This window comes from Peromyscus californicus, unplaced genomic scaffold (assembly GCF_007827085.1).
Source record: "Peromyscus californicus insignis strain IS unplaced genomic scaffold, ASM782708v3 Scaffold_18__1_contigs__length_77618521, whole genome shotgun sequence".
NCBI lineage: Eukaryota > Metazoa > Chordata > Mammalia > Rodentia > Cricetidae > Peromyscus > Peromyscus californicus.
Window position 1 is genome coordinate 53943878 of NW_026294480.1, and position 15581 is coordinate 53959458.

Below are 15581 nucleotides of genomic sequence, written 5' to 3' on the forward strand. Positions count from 1 at the left end.
ATCTTTGAGATAACTCAAAAGCCATCATCGCAAGAGTGAGTTACGTACTCACTTTGTTTTCATTCATTTCAGTTATTCTCGTTTATTGAAAAGAACAACATGGTAATTAGAACATTCTCTTTTGTTTGTATTTTGTTCTTTTGAGGCTAGTCCCACCATGTAGACCGGGCTGGCCTTTAACTTACAGCGATCCTCTCCCGTCTCAGTCAGTGCTGAGATCACGGACCTGTGACACTACAGTGAACTCTGGCATAGTGTTCTTTTTCTAAGTAATAGGCAGATATTTTGAACTATAAACCGATATTTCACCAAGTATGTTATATTCTGTTTTTCAGGTTTTCGGATACACACTCTTAAAAAGGAAAATATCTATAGTGATGAGTAGTGCTTTTAACCCTTTGGGGAAATGTTAAGAAATGTTAGGAAAGCGGCTTCATCTGACTCTGTTCAAATTGATACAATCAATTGTTGGCCACTCTGTAAAGTGATTAATAGCATCACTCCTATAAGTAGCTGCTTTGGGCTATCATTTCCTTACACTATTAGCTGGAAGTTCCCTGGAGCCGAGTGTTTTCACTTCTCCTTGTCTAATCAGGGCCCTTCACACTTTGAAACTGATTGAGATCTCTGCCTTCCTTACGGTGTGGTTCAAAAAACAGTCCCTGCAGCCTCGATACCTACAAAAAAAGTGTCCCATTGACTCTCAGTGCCGCTCTGGAATGCTATTTATGAATTGCTGGGGAAAAAATGCATAAATTTAGCCAAGACTCATTATACTGTTCCTGTCCGCTGCCATGTCATCCCCCTGGCTTCTCTGATCCTGTTTGCCTGGAGGCATTCTGTAAAACAGAAACTTCTTTTGTGGAAATTCCTCCTGGTTAGAGAATGTGCAAGGTACTGTCTTGCCTTTTTTTTTTTTCTCCCGTGTTTTTTTTGGTTTTGGTTTTGTTTTTGTTTTTTTCCGAGGCAGGGTTCCTTGGCTGTCCTGGAACTCACTCTGTTCACCAGACTGGTCTCAGATTCACAGAGATCCGCCTGCCTCTGCCTCTGCCATCTGAGTGCTGGGATTAAAGGCGTGCGCCGCCGCCGCCGCCGCCGCCGCCGCCGCCGCCGCCGCCGCCGCCGCCGCCGCCACCACCGCCACCACCGCCTGGCAAAACCTGTATTTTTAAAGTGGACATGTGAATGTTATTTTTACAAAAGAAAACAATGTCCTCTGGTCAGGTTAATTGCTTCATATAAATCAGCACAGCGTCCTTATACCAAGCGATGTGTAGCTATTTTGTGTTGTGAGTGTGCGGTGTAGCAATGCTTTTAAGAGTGCTTTCTTTTCTGTTTCTGCTTGCTTGTGAATTTCTTACGCACACACGCTGTCCTTTGTGACGCCGCAGTTCGGTTGGCTCAGTGGTGGGGGGAGTTCGGTTTCGCTTCAGTGGGCTCTTGGAGATGTTTTTGCATCAGAAAATGAAGGCTGGTCAGGGTAGTCCTTTGATTCCTGCTCCTTTTAGTATTGCCACAGCAAGACCCCACACTGCATGACTGTGTCCCATTGTATTCCCCAGGAAGGCCCGGTGAGGAGCGCTTGCCTGCAGCTCACAGCCACCTCCCTGATCCTGCATATTAAGCCCCGTAATTATAGCAGACATTACATTGTCTTCTGTCCACACCCACCCTCCCCATAGGATGATGTCATTGCATGGCAAACAGGGGATTAGCATGAAGAGAGAAATTCTACTCGCTTTTTTTTTTCATTTCCACTAAGAAGAATTTGGTTTTAATACATTTTGCTACCAATCACTGTTGTCTTACTTTATAGAAGCTTTTAAAAAGGAGAGGAAAAAAGTCAACCAAAACTTGAAAACACAGAAGCATGCTCCCCCCCCTCTCTCTCTCTCTCACACACACACACACACACACACACACACACACACACACACACACACACACACCACACAGGCCTCCTGAACAGAGATAAGCGCTGCAACTCCGCCTACCAATTAGTGAAAGCGCAGGGACACAAAGCGTGCCTGGGAAAGCGTGCCTGGGAAATCGCCTCCTTGCCTTACAAAGGCGGAGTATCATTCTTCTCAAAGCCCACAATGGCCCTGGGCTCCACTGTAGAAATCAGCTCTGAAAATGCAGGCTGAGCCAGAGAGGCTCCTGGGTGGAAAGGGGACGCAGGCAGCTGGTCCCATCCGCCTCTGAAATGGTGTTTTTGTATTTTTTTTGTTTTTCGTTTTTTCACGATTGGCATTGATGGAGGACGTCTTCAAGGTCTTATTTGTTATGTTTCAGGGTAGCGTTCTTCATCCCCTTCCCATCCAAGAAAATAAGTTAGGGCCAGGTGTTCACAGAATTTCTGAGCCTGGATTGGAGCTTACCACCGGTGTTTCACTTCTTCCCACAAAAGTGAACACAGACTTGGAGAAGAATAAGTAAAATCAATAGTTTAAAGAATGAGAAGAAGATCCTTTTCTGTTGTGGAGAAAGGGGAGTCGTTTCCTCGTTTGGAGCAATCTGATAGCTCTGAGGTGGAAAAGTTAGGGTCAACGACAGCCTGGCTTTCGCTTAGCTGTGTGACCCTGGACAACTCGCCAGGCTGCCCAGCACGACTCACCCGCGCAATGCTGCTGACTGACCCTGGTAGCTACACCGCATAGTCCGAGTCTGGTAACCATCAGAGGCTGTTTCCACCTCCTAAAATCATTTCCTTCAGACAACAGGCTAGTGTCCGGAGAGGATGCCACTTCTCTTTAGAGGCCCCCTCTCTCCTTCCCCTCCCCCATTTCTGTAAGGCTTTTGCAGAATCGGGCAAGGAAACTAACTCCAGCCTGTCTAGCCCATCTCCCTTCGGAGAAGGCAGAGGGACTTTGAGATCCAGGGCCACCTGCGTTAGAGAGCCTTTAAAATTGTTTGTTTGTTTGGAAATTGACGTTTTACAACATTTTCCAAAGCACAGAAAGGAAGATGTCCACAGGGATTTACTTGCCCTGGTGATCTCACTCAGGTCTCTCAGGTTTTGGGGGGTTGGGGGGGATGGAGGGTGGGAGTGGTGCAGACCAGATTTCCTTGCCAGGAATGGCATTGCATACGCATTGTCCACCTTCCCGAATTCCTCTTGTTCTGTCTGGAAGGGTGGCTGGAGAGCTCCTCCACCCCCCACCTCCCCACCCTGCTTTTTTTTTCTTCAGGTGTTTCTCTAATTGGCCTTTGTTTGTAGGAGTGATACTTTAGGGATACAATTCTGAATGATATTAATTTCATCAGTTGCAATTCTGTAAGGTCTGGGGTGGCTATTTGGTTGGGAAGACTCTGGAACGTGCCAAGCTCGGTATGAGGGATCTGGAAACACCACACTGTCAGGGTCACCTGTCATGTTGCCCCTGTGTGGAAAGAACGGAGATGCCACAGCTGTGTACCAGCTCTGTGACTGCTCCATGCAGAGTTGGGGGTTCACCAAATTTGACTTCAGACAGGGGCTCTCATCTCAGTTTCTCCCGAAAGCTCTTCTTGATTGATACAATGTTGCTTCCTTGGGTCACTTGGAATACAGGATAGCTCTCCTACCTTGTCATCACTGTGAGGCTGTGGCAGACAAGTAGTCATTACTTGCTCTGGAGAGCTGAAATTACTGTCTGGAGATGGTCGCATCCTCCTCTTCCAGGTTGCTGAAGGGACATTAGGGTCACCGTCCTTGTTACCCCACTTGTGGTCCCTCCAAGCTCTGAACATGGCTATCATCTGACTCATCCGTGGTTTGGGTCTCTGGGATAATGTTGCATCTGCCCTCTAGCCTGGATGGTAGGAGGAGGGAAACAGTCTTGGTTGCTTTTCATGATCATTACTCCTGCCTCCTGCCAGATCCTGCTCCAAGCCAACCTGGCCTGAAGTTTTGTTCCATTTACTCAGTCGCTGGCCAGACGCACTTCCTGATCAGGGCGTGGCCAGGCTTGGTTTTCAACCTTTTTCTCTCCTTTTATTTTTTTGCCTTTGAAACAAACTCTTGCTATGTTGCATAGCCTGGCCTCTCAGGCCTCTCTCTCCTTCTGTCTGCCTCTGCCTCCACAGTGCTGGGATTATAGGTGTGCATCACTACATAAGGTTCTTCACATACCTCTGGGTTTTTTTAAAAAATAAACTACAATCTTAAATTTTTTTCTCATATAGCCCAAGCTAACAAGCCCAACAGGGAAAATCTTGTCTGGAAGTCGCTATTTTTTTTCTTTCCTTGAATCAAAATCAATTGTTTTCAGTGTTGCGGATTGAACCCAGGGCTCCATACATGTGCCACTGAGTTATACTCTCAGGCACCTGCATTAATTTTATTGTTTAAAAATCTATGTACTCAGTTCAGAGTATTTGTATTTGCTTATTTCTGCTTATAAAGAGGTTCAGATTTGTGTGTTTTCTACTGAGGGCTGTGTTCATGGCACGAAATTGAAGGGCTTCTTGGGATAGTTTGCATTTTGGTTTACATCAGAACTCCCAGGGGCTAATTAGTAATTCACAGTCCCAAAAGATCAGCTCAGTGCGCTCCTAAGGACAGCTTCCTGTAAGGAGAACAGCTACTTGATTTCTGTCTGTCTAAACAGGTCAGTGCCGGCTCTGGTACTTGGCTATGGACCTCCGAGTACAGTCAGTGACCAATTGGTCCTCGTACTGTATTCAGCTGATGTCTTGACAGAGTTGGTTTCCACAGCACCTTTGAACACACTGCTTTTCCTAGATCTGCCATGGGAGTTCATAACCAGTAAATAAGAACCACAGCTACTGTTTTATGTGAGCCCCACATTAAGTTGCACTTTCTGATGGATTTCCACAAAAGCCTGGTGATCTTTAGCTGGTAGGACTGTCTTCATCTGGAATCAAATAGTAGCAGCTTCTCCTAGGCCACCTGAAAACATTGGTTTAAAAAAAAATCTCTCGTTTGGAGCTGCTGCTAATAAAAGTAAACACTAATGGGTCCTTTTCCTCATATATCTCATTACAAAATTCAGAATTTGAATTAGCATGATTCCTTTGAGTGGGGCTCACATACCTGTGTCCAACATTCACCCCAGAAGTAGCTATGATGATAGATTAGAACTCAGCTCTCTCCTTCATCTCTAACATCCCGAAGCTTTTCCTTCCCCCTCCTGCCCAACTTAAATAGCCTTAATATTTGAATGTGATCGAAGATCTGGAGCCATAGGATTATGTGTACTTCCAGAATGTCATAAAAACCCCTAATCAGCTGTTCATCTTTGGTATCTAGTATTAAATTAATTGGCGTGGCAGAAAAACACCAATACACATACTACCTTGGACATGTGAGTAGTTAACAAGTATTCTGCTTTTTACCAGCAGATGGCATGACTTATTTCTGTGCTGGTGTAAAAACAAAATACCTTACTGCTTTAAATTGCCATACAATTAAAAGTGATTCTGAAAGTGTTTGCTCCACACTTCACAGTCAAAAGTTTAATATCCTTGTTTTATAAAGAGCTCTTACAAATAACTAAATAAAACCTTAAAAATGGGCATAGGGTTTGAACATTTATTTTATATACACACAGGTGATTGGTAGGCACAGAGACACATACACACAAAATGACCAGTACACTTCTGAAAAACATACAACTTCTGTATATGAAGAAATATGAGTGAACAAGAAGATGCAGTTTTACCTGCAAACCACATGGCTTTGAAAATGGTACTGCACAGTGTCAGCAAAGAGCACAAGCCAAGCTCCTCCTGCTCTGCTACTGGATACAGATAACCTTTCTGAAATGAGAATTTCAGTAAAAATCAGGTCATAAAAGCACACAAGCATTTTACGTAGTTGCTCCTTACCAGACATTTATTCCATTGGAATAAGCAGGGACATGCATAAGAATTATGTAAAAAGTGGCTTACTATCTTATTATTCATATATGTGACAAACCCAGAAAAAAAAACCCTGAAATTCTTGACAGGAGTAAACGGTGGAATTAACGATGGTTAGTCAAGAAAATGCAATGTTCAGTCCACATTACAAATCATTACAAAGTATGTGTCACTGGACACATGGTGGTTGTGAGTAAAAGGACAGAATTCATAAAGGTCATTTACAGTTCGATCTCAATTCAGTACCAAAACACTTTGTCTTTGCAAAATGAACTCAGATTTTAACTTGGGTCATCAGCAGGATATTTGCACCATCATCTTCTCTGGACTTTTTTACATTTTGTGCGGTGATCACATGTTACTACAATCAGGAAAAGGCATAAGTATTTTTTAAAAATGATAAGCCTAACATTTGAGGCATGAATCACCACCCCCTTTGTTTTTCTCATGGAAATGAGATGCAGTAGTAAGTTCTGTGTCTGGAGGAAACTGAGCACGTCTGAGTCAGAGGTTGAAAAGTTCTTCAGACCCTAACCTCAGAAACCTCAAACCCGTGTAATGACACAGCATGAAAAGCCACGATGTCAGTCTGAGTTAAGGAGCTTTGAGTAGATACATAGAACAGCCCTGATAGGAGAAAATGGACTCTGAGATCTAGGAACCTTGGGATTGTGCTGCCTCCACAGTGAACCTGAATCAAAAAGGCTGGGGCTGGCACTGAGGAGCCCAGGTTCCTGCTCTGGCTGCCTGTCAGTTCCTTTTGTACTTGATGTTGGGCATGTCACCAAACTCTTCGGGCTCTGAGTTTCCTCCCAGTGTCGGATGATTATTATTGTTTGGAATTTTTGTTATTTGTCGTTCTGGTACCGTTTCTAGCCATGCATAGTGAGGTGTGACTCCAGAGATGACTGGCCAGTGCCAAGGCAGATGGAGCCTCCTTCCCCATCACACTCTTGGATCCAGTGTGTCTGAGATCGTATGGTCCCCAGTCATAGTAGTTTTGGCAGATCTGGGACTGGATATGTAGACCAGACTGTCTCACATTCACAGAGGTCCACCTGGTACTGCCTCCAGAGTGCTGGGATCGAAGGAGCACTGGGATCAGAGGTGAGCACCACCTCACCCACCGGCTCAGTCATTCTTGATTAATAAAACCCTAGACGTATGTCCTTGGGAAGGACTGCATTTGACAGTAAGAAAGGCAGTTCAATCTTAGGGATCGCAAGATGAAAGCAAAGAGACACAGTATGGGCAAACCTGATATGTGTTTTAACAATTTTTTTCCTTTATAGAGATCAGGCTAATTTGCATCTCCTCTTCAGTGGAGGCATTTTAAAAATTGAGACTTCATAGGTAGCAGATTGTCATTCATTGTAGGGCGTCTTAGGGTTTCTGTTGCTGGGAAGAGACACAATGACCATGGCAACTCTTATAAAGGAAAAACATTTAGTTGTGGATGGCTTACAGTTTCAGAGATTTAGCCCATTATCATCCTGGTGAGACATGGTGGCATGCAGATAGACATGGTGCTGGAGAAGGAACTGAGAGTCCTACATCTCGATCCACAGGCAACAGGAAGTGAACTGAGTGTATCTTGAGCATAGGAGACCTCAAAGCCCACCCCCACAGTGACATACTTCCTCCAACAAGGCCATACTTCCTCCAACAAAGCCACACCTCCTAATAGTGCCACTCCCTGTGAGCTTATGGGGGTCAATTACATTCAAACTACACACAGGAGATTTTTTTTTAACCTTAAAGACAAATATTCAGAAATATATTATATAGGAATTTCTTATAACTTCATTTTACCTTGACCCCAATATATAAAACATGCAGTAACTCATAGGTACATAAATTGAGGCAGAGGTTTAACTAAACATTAGCAGAATCTATTCCTGCTATCTGTAATGTGATATGACGTTTGCAGTTGATTTTATTTTAGCCTGTTAGAATTACTGTAATTTTGATCCACTAGTTCTGTTCATGCTATGTCAAAGTAATGCAGTACTCATTTTGAAAGGCACTGGCATAGAGCTTCTGGAAAAGATGTCCAGGATGGAGAAAGAGAGAGGAAAGGGCGGGGGCTATATATTGGGACAACCGATGAACAGTGCTTACAAATTCCTTTGCAAAGAAACAGAAAGCGAGTGGAAAGACATGGCTTTGGCAGATGAGAGTGTGAGAACAGATCATGAGGAGGCAGAGCAGGCCCACAGTCGGAGTGCAAGATCCTGCACCCTGTGTGCCGGGCCCCATGCTTTGGAAATCTCAGACAGATGTCAGGAAAGGTGTGCCAAGTACTTTGAACATGGCAGGCTGCTGGGCATCTGTGGTCACCAAGTGACTTCTCTGGATTTCAGCCATGCAGGTAGCTGACAGTGAAGGCATGCCCACCTCCTCCCAGGGCTTCCTGCCTGGAGCTGATTTACTTGCTGGTAACCCTTTGTTCACAGCGACTCATTCGTTCACTGTGACTGGGATTGAACTGGAAAAGGAAAGTCTAAGATGGACACTCAAAAACCACAACCTCTTAGATCTCAGCTTTTATTATTTTTTTTTTCTATGTGGCTAAAGTGGATGGCGATTTCCTGCGTCTGCATGGGTGGTGTATGATTGCTTCCAGAAGCACAATTTCAGAGGCATTGGCATGACTTTTGTTTGAAAATATTGGATATATCTTTCTTCTCTTTTGGGGGCTGGGCATCGAACCCAAGGCTTCAAGCATGCTAAGCAAGTGCATTACCACCAGTCTGTGGTGATATTTTGTATATGCTCTAACAAATAAAGCTTGTCTGAAGATCAGAGGGCAGAGCCAGCCACAGAGTTAGCCATAGAGGCCAGGCAGTGGTGGCACACACCTTTAATCCTAGCACTTGGGGCAGCAGAGGCAGATGGATCTCTGCGAGTTCAAGACCACCCTGGACTGCACGAAATTAATCCAGTCTAAAAGAGAAACAGAGCCAGGTAGTGATGGCTCACACCTCTAATCTCAGTACTTGGGAGTCACACTCCTTTAATCCCAGCACTAGGAAGGTTGAGACAGGAAGTGTTATGGCTGGGCAGAGAAAAGAATATGAGGCGGGAGGAGACAGGAGTTTGGTCCCCCTTTTGGCTGAGGAGTTGGCGAGGTGAGAAGTGGTTGTGGCTTGTTTCCTCTGATCTTTCGGCATTTACCCGTTATCTGACTCCAGGTTTTTATTAAGACCAATTAGGATTCGTACTACAGCAGTCTTCCTCTAATCCCTCATATCTGGTCTCTTAAACATTCCTTCTATATTATTTTTGCTCTCCGTTCTGCTTTTGGTTGTGAGTGTGGTGTGTGTGTGTGTGTGTGTGTGTGTGTGTGTGTGTGTGTGTGTGTGTATGTGTGTTTGTTTAATATACACATCTTGTCTTTTGTGACATTGCACTTTGATTTGGCTCAGTGGGGAAAACAATACAGTTTTCTTTCAGAGGTCTCTTTTGCCTCTGTTAATTGTGGTGCCAGCTTGGCCAGCTCTAAGCATGGCTGGTGGAGCTGAGCAATGGTCACTGGGGCTCCAGAAGGTAAGTGGCTGTCGGTCCTTGAGCAGGACCGACAAACCTTTCATCCCTTCCGCAGGATTGTAATGGCTTCTGTTGCTCAGTTAGAAACAGACAAGAGGCATGGCTTCAGAGCCACTGTCCAGGGTCTGTTCCAACAGCTACCCCTAGACTCTGGGCTCGGGTTGTTGGAAATCATGAACATTTACCCAGGGACGAGTAAGCAGAGAGTGACCTTTCCTGCTGCTGACCTGCTGTGGTTCTAAAAGACCGGATTCTGGGCTAAGTGAGCCAGCAGGTCTGTCCCCAGAAAGTCTGACCAGGCCCCAGAATGACTTCCTCCACTGAACCCAAGAAGCGCTCAGAATCCATCTGTCTGGAGATGCCTTATATGGAGAGGTTCTGAGACTCTATTTTTGTGTTTGTAAGAAGATTACGTTTTTAAAAACAGAGGGAAGAAAGAAAAGCCTAAGGCTGTGGGTATCACGTTACTAAGAGGCTTGGATAAAGAAGAAAACACTCTGTCCGGGCCTTCCCACTCCAATTCTGCATTAAGGTGGCAGCTTGCCATCCATCCGCTGCTTTGGGCTGATCTTTCTCTGTGCCTTGTGTCTTTGGACCAAGAACCCTCAGTGACAGACCCGCCTGCTTTTCCCAGCGCAGCCCTGCAGAGCCTGGGATGCCTCGTGGCCACGTGCTTCTGTAATGGCTGCTTTTTGTTATTTCTGGAGCTCAGCCCCCAGTCCTAAATCCTAAAGTGCTGACAAGGCAAAGCAAAGGAGACCCTACCCAGGAACAGGCTGGTGGGCCCTCCCCACTTTGGTTCTGTGCCCAGCTCAACTGTCTGGAGTGGCCAAGGGGCAGCAGCAGTGATGGGCTTAATGAGTGGGTTGCTCTGCCTCTGTGACCCTGTGAGCCTTCCACTTCTCAGAAGAGGTGGCAAATGTAAGTTTGAATTTGAAAAAAAAAAAAAAAAAAGGGATAAACTGGTCCACCGAGATAGGAAAGGCACCTGCTATCAAGCCTGATGTTCTGAGTTCAATCCCAGGACCCCCATGGGGGAATGAGAGAACCTATTCCTGAAAGCTGTCCTCTGACCTCCACACATGTGCCATGACCTACCCCCTCCCCCCAAATTAACTAACTAATTAATTAGTAATAAATAAATACATTTAGGGGGCTGGAGTGAAGGCTTAGGTTAGGGGCACTGGCTGTTCTTCCAAAGGACTGGGTTTGATTCCCAGCACCCACCTGGTAGGTCATAGTTATCTGTCACTCCAGTACCAGGGGAACTGATGCCCACTTCTGGCCTCTATAGACAGGAGGCATGTATGTGGGGCACAGAGGTACATGCAGGGAAAGCACGCCTATGCATACAAAAATAAAAGAAAATAAATTTGTAATGCAATTTAAAAATATTATGACTAAAGAGGTAAACTGAGCTGGGTCCAGGCTGTGGAGGAAAAGATTCAGAGAGTGATCTTGTATAGAGCACAGTTCACCTTGAAACATGTTCTGCTGTGCTTTTTTTTTTTGGTCTTCATTTTTGAGACAGGGTCTAGATGCATAGCCCAGGTTGGCCTTCAACTTCTTGTATAGCCCAGGCTGGCTTCAAACTCATAGCAAGTCTCTTGCCTCAGCCTCCTGAAGTGCTGGGATTGTAAGTGTGCACCACTGTACCCAGCCGTCTGTTACCTTTCTCACTAGATGGGAAGGTCGTGGAGGCGGAGAGTTCGTGAGTGATCTGAGGAAAACTTCTAATTATTCTGACGCCCTAGCTCACCCACCAGAAATAAGGCTTTTCTAAGGCGAAGTCCACGGTGGAATGTGGATTGCTGTGGTCCTGATAGATTCAAATACAAATACTAATGATTCCTTGTTATGTTCTTAGGGTGTGTGTATAGTGGCTAGAAAGATACTAATATTGATAAAGTGTAGAGAAGTCTTTACATGTACTGTAGATAATCAGTATGACTTGATTGGGATGATCCCCCTCCCCCCAAAAGAAAATGTAACAATTAGATTCAAGAATTTAGTTATAAAGGAATAAATACACTGCCCTGTTGAGATGCCAAGTATAAGAGAGTGTTTCGTGAAATGGAAGACGAAAACAAGCACTTCCTTTTTAGGAGAGGGACTGAGGCAGCCCACTGACCTCTTGCTGGAACACTCTGCACCAAAGCCAGCTTTTCAATGACCAACGCCAAGTCGCCTTTACCATGGCAACTGGGTGATGTCATTATACCACCCGAGGCCCTGCTGGCTTGCCACCAGACGGAATGGTCCCAGCTCTGGTTCTTCATTTGTCTTTGGAAAACATCTCCCACTTGGCTTCCCCTGGGAACCATGCTGCAGAAGTTTCTTTCTGAACCTCCTCCACGTGTCCTCAAGCTACTGTAACAAAATGCCACAAACTAGGCGGCTTACAAGAACAGGAAGTTCTTGTCTCTGGTTGTTGGCGAGGCTGGCTCCTTCAGGGCTCTAAGGGAGACCGCCCTTGGTCTCCTCTTATAGGCAGTCTCATTGTCTCTTTGGTTGTCCCTCTGGTGCCTGCCTCCGATGTCACATGCCATCTTCTCCCTGGGTCTGCCTGTTTCCTCCTATTTTTTTAAAGACTTCTTTTTATTTATACGTGTGTGTGTGTGTGTGTGTGTGTGTGTGTGTGTGTGTGTGTGTGTGAGTGAATATCCTGGTGTGTGGGTGCCTATGGAGTCCAGAAGAGGATGTCAGATCTGGAGCTGGAGTAGGCAGGTGTAAGCCACCCAGTGTGGGTGCTGGGAACTAAACTTGGATCCCCGGGAAGAGCAAGAAACTCAATCACAGAGCCGTCTTCCAAGTCCTCTATTGTCCCTTCACATAAGCACACCAGCCCTTGGATCGAGGCTCCCCCTAATCTTGGATGACCTCCTACTTGGAGCAGAGGTCATCTGTTGAGGGTCTAGGCCTGTCAATTCAGTACCCCTTTTTTTTCCCTGTGACCTTCTCTTGAGTCTGCTGTAGTTCACAAAACCCAGTAAAGGACTCAGCTCATTAGGATTCCTGACTAAAGAAGCAGAGAAGAGAGAGTGACTTGAGCTCAGTATTGAGCTGTGAGGAGGGGGTCTCCCTGTCCTGAAGTCCTTGAACTTCGCATACTTTGCCTGAGTAGGTTCTACTCTGGCCTGCTCCAAGCCTTCACCCTGGCCTGTCGTTTTTATAACTAGATTCTAAACTGAGTTTCTTGCAGCTGAGGCAGCTAGATAAAAGAGTTTCTGATACACTGAGTGTTTCGGCTTGGGTCTTTCACATCGTGGGTTTGTGGATGCTGGGGGAGTTTAAGCCGTGGGATGCTCAGAGAGGTGGTCTGGACCCTAGCTAGGCTCTGTGAGAGGGGTGCTAGAATAGATCCCTTCTTCTGGTTCAGACACAGACCCCTCTCTTCTCAGCTATCGGAGCTGCCGGAGACTGTCGATACTTGTGTGCGATGCTGAAGGGCCCGTCCCTGCCTATCTCTGGTGTTTCCTGTGAATTATATTGTTGGGGTGAAAGTCACTCTCTGTACAGCTGTGGGGGGGACACTGTTTGGCACCAACTCCCTTCTCAGTTCAATTTCTTAGTGTTTGTTTGAGAATTAGTCTTGCACCAACTTAGTCCTTGGTTTGTTGCAGGGGGTGACATCGGCCTCTAAAGAACGTCATAGAAACTCCAGTGGGGCGTGTTTACCAACCCAGTATGAAATTATAGAAAGGTCTCAGTGAGTTGGGCTCTCTTGTATCAACTTTTGTATTTCTTCATTGAAAGGAAATACTAAACATTGGAGGAGCACAAAGAGAATGGTATTAAACACGGAATGATTTTAATCTTTGGCATCCATCCACATACTTAAAAAAAAAAAAGTCCTGTTTCCATTGTCACGCACCTGTCATGACTCTGAATGAGGTCTTTTTCTCTCTTGATAGACGGTGGTCTTAAAAGCTTGCTGGTTCTCATTAGCGATGTGGCAGTCCTAATGTGCTGTCATTCTGATAGAACATAATACTCGAATCAGTGTAATTACCCAGTGTTTGCATCATCAGCAAGATTTTGAAGGGAAGTGTGGCACAACTCAGAAATGGCCTCCTATGACCTGACAATACTCCATTCAGACTCCAGGCGTCTCCTCTCTGAGGAGCAGGGGAGTACCAGTGATGGCTGCAGGCAGTGATGGTGTGAAATCGCATGATCCTGCATCATTCGCTAATTTAGTGGATTCCTGGTGCTGCCCCGCAGAGTCGTGTTCTAGATCTTGGATCATGTCCATCCCTATTGTCTCAGAAGTGCCATCGATTTATTATGCATGAAGTGTACTGTTCCTCCTGGGTCCAGGGCTGACCCACAAAACACATCCATTATGCTCTATTCAGGAGTCTGGGGAGACCTGGAAATGGGGGCCGTAGCGGGGGGGAAGTCCGCAGAACACCTGAAATTGGATAAAGATGCCAGGAACCAAAAACTCACCGGGAGTGACTAGGGAAGAGCTACCCACCCTAAATTCATACTCTTCTTTCTCAGAGTCTCTCTCACAAGAAAGTGGTTTGTTCGTTTGAGCTATCGGAGCTTCGTGGTGTCAGTTGTGAGGAGGGAGGGCTGAATTTTTCATTAGCTCATTTAAATCAATTTCTTTCAGCCCAGCATGATAGCCAAGTCAGGGATCCAAATAGTGCCCCAGGGCTGGAGCGCACGGCCACCTGGCTCACCTAATTTGAAGTAGATTGCCTTTTTCATTAAATCTAAAAATAATTTCAGGCAAGCCATCTTTCCAGGGATTTCTAGAAGGGGCTCATATCCCGGGGAAGAGGTTTTGTCTTTCTCAGATAGTGCTGGTGCTGTGTAATTTTGATCGTCTCCTCACGTCATGAAGCTGTCAGACTTCATAGATGCTGTGAGACTCTTTGTCTTCTTTTTGACTTGTCTCAATATGCAGCCCAGAGTGGCCTGTGGCTCCCAATCCTCCCACCTGCCTCAGGCCCTCTAAGGGCTGGGATTAGAGGCCTGTGCCACCATCCTCAGCTCTGCAGTCTTTATTTTCTTCAGAGAGGGTCTCATGTGTGGCTCAGGCTGGTCTGGAACTTCCTATGTAGCCAAAGATAATCTCGAACTCCCGATCCTCCTCCCTGCCCCGACCCAACACCTCTATTTCTTGATTACAGATGTGTGCCACTTGTATCAAGTTGATTGATGCTGAGAATCAAAGCCAGGGCATGTTAATCAAGTGCTGTAACTGAGCCGGGTCCTCAGCCTTGATTGCTGAGATCTAGAACAAAACTTACGTGACTTTCACCAAGTGCTCACAAGGTGTGGGTGTGTTTGACTGAGTGTGTAAGTAGCAGGTCCAAGGTCACACAATCAAGTAGTAGCAGAGATGAGGTTCAGGTTCTGGAGATCGCAATTCTAAAGGCCCTCAGATACCTCTGGTGTCTTTAATAGGGAACACGAAATCCCAACATTGGGAGGCCAAGGCAGGAGGATGGAGGATTGCTGCAAGTTCAAGGCCAGCCTGGGCTACTGACAATTTGAGTCCCAAGTTTATAACCAAGCTATCAGATTATTTTTTTTAATGATTTATTTATTTTTATTTTATGTGTATTGGTATTTTGCCTCTATGTACATCTGGGTGAGGGTGTCAGATCCCCTGGAGCTGGAGTTACAGTTGTGAGCTGCTGTGTGGGTGCTGGGACTTGAACCTGGGTCCTCTGAAAAAGCAGACAGTGCTCTTAACTGCGGAGCCATCTCTCCAGCCCCCAGTATTATTTTTGGTAACAAAGCTGCACTGGAAGGTCTGGCTTTGTCAGTGAGCTAACATCTCAAAGTTCACCTGTGCCTCGTTCTCTGGGGTCCAGAGACCATTCTTCCAGGAAATAGGACTTCCGGTGGGAGCCTTTTTCATCAGTTACCAAAAGAGAAGAGGGCAATGGTTGGGAAGGATCCGCAAGCTCTTGGCAAGATCCTGAAGCCCAGGCTGAGGCTGGCAGAGGACCCTGTTGGCTGTGCCCTCCCTATCATCTAGACGACTGTCTGTCCCTGTCCATTCTTTCCTTCTACCACAGATGGAAGACTAGTGGTGTGGTCTGGTGGCCAGGCGGGAAGGAAGGCCTTAAAAATCATGTTGGAGCCAGGAGGCGGTGGCGCACGCCTTTAATCCCAACACTCAGGAGGCAGAGCCAGGCGGACCT

The 15581-nt window shown here is 45.9% G+C and overlaps 1 protein-coding gene across 1 annotated transcript in view; it reads left to right on the top strand.

Moving 5' to 3' along the window:
- Window positions 1–15581, top strand: part of Map1b (microtubule associated protein 1B) — a 102620-nt gene that overhangs the window by 23110 nt on the left and 63929 nt on the right. The window lies entirely within an intron of this gene.